Below are 7,082 nucleotides of genomic sequence, written 5' to 3'. Positions count from 1 at the left end.
CACACACACACACACACACACACACACACACAGAATCAAGTGTCTTGGTCTCCTGCTCCCCCCAGTGCTGATCATGACTGTGCAGAGTTCCAGTGATCCTTCACTTCTTCACCTTGTTGATCTGGGCATAAAGAGGGTCCTTCCCCTGAACACAAACAGACCAGGGTTACTTAAATATCAACAAAACTGCAACACTTGTCTCAAATCTTTTGAATTGATGTTCCACTTACTGTCTAAAAGCAGAACTTTTATTGAAAAAGGCTTTTATTGACAGAGATGGCAAAGTGATATTTAGTTTTTGAGGAGAGCGAGAGGAGGAACAGGATCAGCACAATTCACAGGCTAAACTCGAACCTTTGTTGCCCATATGAGCACCATGGCTCAACATGCTAAGAACAAATGCAGTCCATTGCACCATGGATCCCACTAAAAAAAGCAAATTTTCATTGTTTGTGAGTTAATGTCAATTTTCATGGCAAAAACCAAGTTAAAATGTGTTATTAATAATAAATAATTTTTTATTACATTAAAGTGAAAGTTTACCAAAAGTTTTAATTATCTCATCATTTACTCACCCTCATGCCATCCCAGATGTGTATGACGTTTTTTCTTCTGCAGAACACAAATGAAGATTTTTAGAAGAATATCTCAGCTCTGTAGGTCCATACAATGCAAGTGAATGGTGGTCAGAACTTTTAAGCTCCAAAAATCCATATTATAAGTGTAGGTAATCAAAAATATCAAAATTAAAATCATTTTTTACTATAAATCTCCACTTTCACATTCTTTCACATTTTGAAAGTTAAAGTGAAGGTGGAGATTTATGGTTAAAAAAAACAAAAAAACAAAAAAACAAAAAAACAAAAGGACTTAAATATTGATCTGTTTCTCATCCATACCTATCATATCACTTCTGAAGACATGGATTTAACCACTGAAGTGTTATGGATTAATTTTATGTTGCCTTTATGTGCTTTTGTGGAGCTTCTAAATTCTGGCCACCATTCACTTTCATTATAAGGACCAACAGAGCTGAGATATTCTTCTAAAAATCTTAGTTTGTGTTCAGCAGAAGAAAGAAAGTCATACACATCTGGGATGGCATGAGGGTGAGTAAATAATGAGAGTATTTTCCTTTTTGGGGGAACTCTCACTTTAATATTTACTAGTCTACTGCTTACTGCACAGTATATACTGTACTGTAAAATGCCTACTATTTCTTTATTTATTTAAATTTAAAATATGCAATATGCACAGTGCATGATGGTTTCAAACCATTCTATGCTATATTGTTATCACATTAAGTGCATGTTTAATCTAATGAGTGGCATCCAGATATCATCTTAGAAATAAATGGCTATTTTGGATTGGCAATCTGCAATGTCTATGTACACTAAGTGCAAACAGTAAAACTTGATGGCAAAGGCTATTTTCACTTACTCCACATACTACTCCTCAGACAATATACTCTTGGTACAAATAGCATATTACTTCCATTTACACTTTGTGAAGCATCTTAGTATTTGCACTTGATGCTATTTGTTTCTATTTACACTCGGTACAAATAAATTCCTGTTTACAAACCTTGTATTGCACTTAGTTTAAATATCATCTTCCATTGTTTTATGTTCACTGTAAATAGACACTGCCTATTTTAAGTAAAAAAAAAAAAAATTTTTGTCAATCCGATCAAATTGTAAGTCAAAATGAAATGGAAGGTCAAGTTCAGCACTTTCATCATGAGCTTTTGTACAAATGAGTATTTAAACTATACTGTGCTAGGTCCTGCAGGTACTTCAAGCATAACAAAACTGACATACAGATATTGTGCTTAGCATTCATACTGTGTAGCCTTCTGCAGAAATAGTTTGAGAAATATGCTTTCCCATACACTGCCCTTTGTGTCATCCACACATAGTTCCTCCTAATTGACACCAGGTGGCAACAGTGGTCTTTAATATAAACACTGCAGTCACTAACTTGCTCCATGATATCAAGAGCTTCACCACAGCTAACTGGAGATAAATTGCTGCAGATTAAAGAGTGACCAAATGCTCAAGAAATTTACCAGCCCCTTCCTCTACCTCAAATGGATCAAACAATACCACATTTACATCTTCATTTTCAGTCAAGTTAAAGGTGCAATATGTAAAATTTTTAATGTAATAATTGCCTTTTTTGCCAATGTGTGAACGGCTTGTAACACAACTTAAAAAATTTGCCTTTTCCGGACTTCCTAGGTTGCCTATTAAAGCCTGTAGACTGATTTTCATGCGAAGGGAGCAGGTCGCTTTTGCCGGGAAAATCCAAAGGATGTGACGTTTTGCACGCTCCAGAGAGCCTTGCCTCAGTGGTTCCACAATTTAACGTGTCAACAGACTGCAACACTAGGTAACGTTATCTTACAGATGGAATCCAGCAAACGGCCAGCTCCAAACACAACACCAATTCCTGCACAAACTCAAGAGTAAGCCAAAAAATAAAAAATAAAAAAAAATTTACTGAATCCCATCTGGCTAAGCGGGAACATGATCGTGGTCGAGTGAAAACTAGAGTGAACATCAGCAGGGCATTTGATTCCTGGAGGGACCTTCGTTTGGTTTTGGGGATCAGAACCGACCCTGAATTGGCATTCTTCTTATTGGACAGGTAAGCTTACATAACTGCAAAGCATGTGAAATATAGTGTCATAAGTATTGATCTGTGTAATTTTAGCTAACTTGATCTTGTCTGCACAGTAACTGTCATAAACAATGTTAATCTGTAATTATTCAGCAAGGTAAACTACAATAACACATTAAATGAATGCTAGACAATGTTCAAGATAATGCAAAAGACCCATTCATTAGTGTAACGTAACTTGGTTTACAGAAAATATATACAATCTATTATTATAAAACAATAGCGCATCAATATATCAAAATGACAGTTGTGATGGAATCACATCAATACTGAATTGTGTCAATACATTTATAATGTACAGTCTATTTTATAAACAGCTACTGTCATCATCCACCAAATTTAGCTAACAGCTATTGATAAAGCTGGCTAGCTAGCTATCGTATAAATGCAGTCAATGTATCATGCAAAGAAAAGTGATTACTTCAAACTACAGTCTTGCATAGCCAGACCTATATCCACACTGTGTTTTAGCCCTGTTCCAGCACTGGAGCGTGAAATATAATATACAGTCTCAAAGTTTGTAGTAAAACAATCATAACTGTGTAATTATGCTACCTCATCTGTCATTATGATGCCGGTGAATCACATTCAGTCTATTTGTTTTGGTCGATGCTCGATTGCGTCCCTATGGAGTGTGTTTGCGCGATCACGAGCAACAGGCTGCAGTTCACTTAACGGCCACAGGTGTCATTAATAACAAGGGTTTCTGAATCTTCATACTGCACCTTTAAGTAATCATGGAAGACCACCCTCTGAAAAGATCATGAATTTCCATGCTGGTCTAGACTGGCTTATGTTTGGTTAATATTAGTTTAGTGCTGGTCTTGATCTCAGCCATACATACTTTTCAAAAGCAAAACAATTAAAAAAGCACTTTCGACACTTTCACACTCGGCTTCGTCCAGCATCTGTTGCTAATAGGACCACAGATGGCCTTGGCATGGTGTCCATGTTCGGAAAGATAAAGGTGATTTTTTTAATAGGGCTATCAATTGATAATTTTTTTAAAATCTAATTAATTACATGATGTGCCAATGAATTAATCGAATTAATCGCATATCAATTTTTACTGTGAAGGGCCCCTAAATTAGGGTAGTTAAGAATATTATAAAGAAAATAATTATGAATAAAAGATCTGCTAAATATTATAATCCAGGCAGTTCAAATACAATACATCATATACATATATTGTGGCAACAGACAAGTATTTAGACAACACAAAAAGTGTCTTTAAAGGGAAAGTTTACACAAAAATGAAAATTCTCTCATCATTTACTCACCCTCATGCCATCCCAGATGTGTATGACTTTCCTTCATCTGCTGAACACAAATGAAGATTTTCAGAAGAATATCTCAGCTCTGTAGGTCCATACAATGTGAACAGAACTTTGAAGCTCAAAAAATCACATAAAGGAAACAAAAAAGTAATCCATACGACTCCAGTGGTTAAATCCACATCTTCAGAGTGATATGATAGGTGTGAGTGAGAAACAGAACAATATTTTAGTCTTTTTTTTTAAACGCTAAATTTCCACTTTCACTTTTACATCTGAAAGTCACGTGGTGTCTGTTTAGTTTCACTTTAACATCTGAAAGTGAAAGTGGAGATTTAGAGTATCATCGCTTCTGAAGATATGGATTTAACCACTAGATCCTTATAGATTACTTTTATGTTTCTTTTATGTGATTTTTGGAGCTACAAAGGTCTGGCCACCATTCACTTGCATTGTAAGGACCTACAGAGCTAAGATATTCTTCTAAAAATATTTGTTTGTGTTCTGCAGAAGAAAGAAAGGGATCTTCTGGGGTGGCACGAGGGTGAGTAAATGATGAGCGAATTTAAATTTTTGTGTGAACTATCCCTTTAAAATCCATGATCACAAACTGTCTCTCCGCCATCTAGCAATCTGCACAGCGGCAGAACTTACAGCACAACATATTTATTTTCCCTTATTTAAACAAACAACTTTTTTATAAGCAATGTTTGTCTCAGTGTCCTTTATGTTGCTTCCCTTGAGCCAGGGTTGTAACAGTGGAACATATCACAAATACGGTTGAGCCTAGTGTCCTGTGAATTTCTCTCATGTTAAAAATTTTTCTTCTAAAAAGGTATGAGCAACACGGCCAATGAGAATCAAAGAAGGGGAGCTTAAATAAGGAACAATAGAGCTGTCAGTCCATGTGTGTCCACACTGTGGCCTTAATAACCCCACAGTCTGAAATCAGACCCTGTGATTCAAATTAAACACAGCAATTACCACTCACTTACGGACCTTTCCGCTCACCGTGGGCACTCAAACAGATACATGGTGCAAAAGATGACAGGATAAGTGTTTTAGGGAGCAGGAGAGGGTGAAAGAGAGAAAGAGTCAGAGGATGAAATGAATGGAATAGAAAAAAGACTTGAAAAGAGGAGAGCAGAGAAGAAAGGCACATAAAGAGAGATGTTAGATGAAGACAGAAATGGATGACTAAGCAGGTGAGAGGCAGAGAAAGACACATATATTAGTCCAATGTACTGAGAGGTAGAGAGAACAAATGTAACAGAGGAGAGATAGGGATCCCTCTCTACAGCTGAGAGAGTGCAGCACTGGCTTATATGCCAACAGAAGGTCACCGTCAGTGAGCATGCCTACTGTTACTGAAAAATTCTGTGCAGACAGACCATCCTCATCGTCCTGTCTCTGTTGAAAAGCTAGACCAGCATCAAACATGCATAAATCAGCCTGGATTGGCATGGAAATTTATGCATGGAAATATAAGAAAGCTATTTCAGTTGGGATCAAATACGAATGATAACAGGACAATGTCAAACAAATCAACAAGACTAAAAGTTCCATTGAGAACCCCTCATTAATTCACGAATCCCCGATTGGGATACCTTGAACTATTGTAAGGTACCACATCTTATTTGTGGTAAGGATTTACAGTATCAGTGCTATAAATGTAGATTACATATACAATGACCAAGTGCCTGAAGAAGTGGTAACCTAATGTTTAATTATCTGAACACACAAGGGTTCAGATTTCAAGGTGACCAGATATGGTAATATGACTATTAACAATTCACAGACACTTCACATAAAGTTCCTCTAATGGGGACTGTCACTACATCAAGTGTATTCTTTTACAACTTGGATGAAAAAGGTGCACTAACTAATTACTGCCTGACAAGTAACTTTGGAAAACTTGAAGCTGTTTGCCTTTACCTGATAATGGACTGACACATCTGTGCTACAATATGTTTATAGGCTGTGTGTAGATGCGTAAATATTTCGGTGGAGATCAGAGCTTCATTCATCATTAGACTTGTACAAATGAGGCTCTACGTCAGTCTTCCTACAGTCAGAGAAACTGTCCTTCATTAATGATTCATCCCGATGAGCTCACGTCTCCTCCCTTTCCCTAAACCGTACTGAGACATTTTCATTTTGAAAGTTAAAAGCCTAAATAGAAATCAAAGTGCAACTTTGTTTCATGCTATTGGTGTAAGAGCTTGGTTGTATACAGAGTCTAAAACTAAGTTTTTGCAACAATGGTAAGTGAATTGAGAAAATGTCCTTTCCATGAAACAGTTTTTATTGTATATATCCTTGTGTGACCCCACGTACACATGCGTGGACTTTGTATTTTGGCTGCACTATACGCAACACATAATTTAATGTAAACCAACTGATCTCAGTTCAGGGAACTCTGGGCTGTCAGTAAAGGGTTAAAAATTTGACGTACGGAGTCATGTGACAAAACAACATGGTGCCGATCATAGCGGAGTTTGTCTTTGGAGAAACGCCAGCATAACTACATCTGGTAAGAAACCTATTCAAGTTTTTACATTGAAACCTGTTTGAGTCAATAAATTAGAGTCTCTAGTTTCATCAGATATGCCTTTTTTCCCCTTAGAAATCCTATATTTATTGTGCATTATCACATTGAGAATCAATGGATTCATCCAAAAGCTGAAAAATTTTGCTTTCAGAGGCTTTATAAGGAGTAAGGATGAAAATAAGGTGAACTGTTCTGAGACCAGTACAAGCAGACAGCACACTAGAGGTTAAGTCCTTCGCTACATAGGGAGCAAGGGAGCATCCTATAGCTCTCTATGCAGCTAAGTGCATTCACTCCTAAAATCAGATGATGTTTGGACAACTCAACATGTTTGTCATTCATGGGACAATGGTAATCAGTACATAGATTCAGAATTTATAATGTATAATTTTATTTTAACATGGTTGGCAGTGATTGGTTGGCAGCTGGCCATTACTTTGAATCAGAATGAATTATGCTAATTTCTGATGTAATGTCTGTAACGTCTCAAAAACATGAATAACCATTACTCCTGGAATTTATGAAAGGCCTTCCCAATAATGCACAGGGCTGTGTTTTTCCCTAATATTTTCATT

The 7,082-nt window shown here is 36.7% G+C and overlaps 1 protein-coding gene across 3 annotated transcripts in view; it reads right to left on the bottom strand.

Moving 5' to 3' along the window:
• Positions 1-7,082, bottom strand: part of LOC127410383 (disabled homolog 1-like) — a 224,314-nt gene continuing 217,232 nt past the window's right edge. For all 3 annotated transcript variants that reach the window (XM_051645619.1, XM_051645621.1, XM_051645622.1), the window contains one exon: positions 1-145. The gene's annotated coding sequence lies outside the window, so the exon portion shown is untranslated. The remainder of the gene's footprint in view (positions 146-7,082) is intronic.

Source organism: Myxocyprinus asiaticus, chromosome 19 (genome assembly GCF_019703515.2).
Source record: "Myxocyprinus asiaticus isolate MX2 ecotype Aquarium Trade chromosome 19, UBuf_Myxa_2, whole genome shotgun sequence".
NCBI classification, from domain to species: domain Eukaryota; kingdom Metazoa; phylum Chordata; class Actinopteri; order Cypriniformes; family Catostomidae; genus Myxocyprinus; species Myxocyprinus asiaticus.
This window is presented reverse-complemented; position numbering and strand designations above follow the sequence as displayed.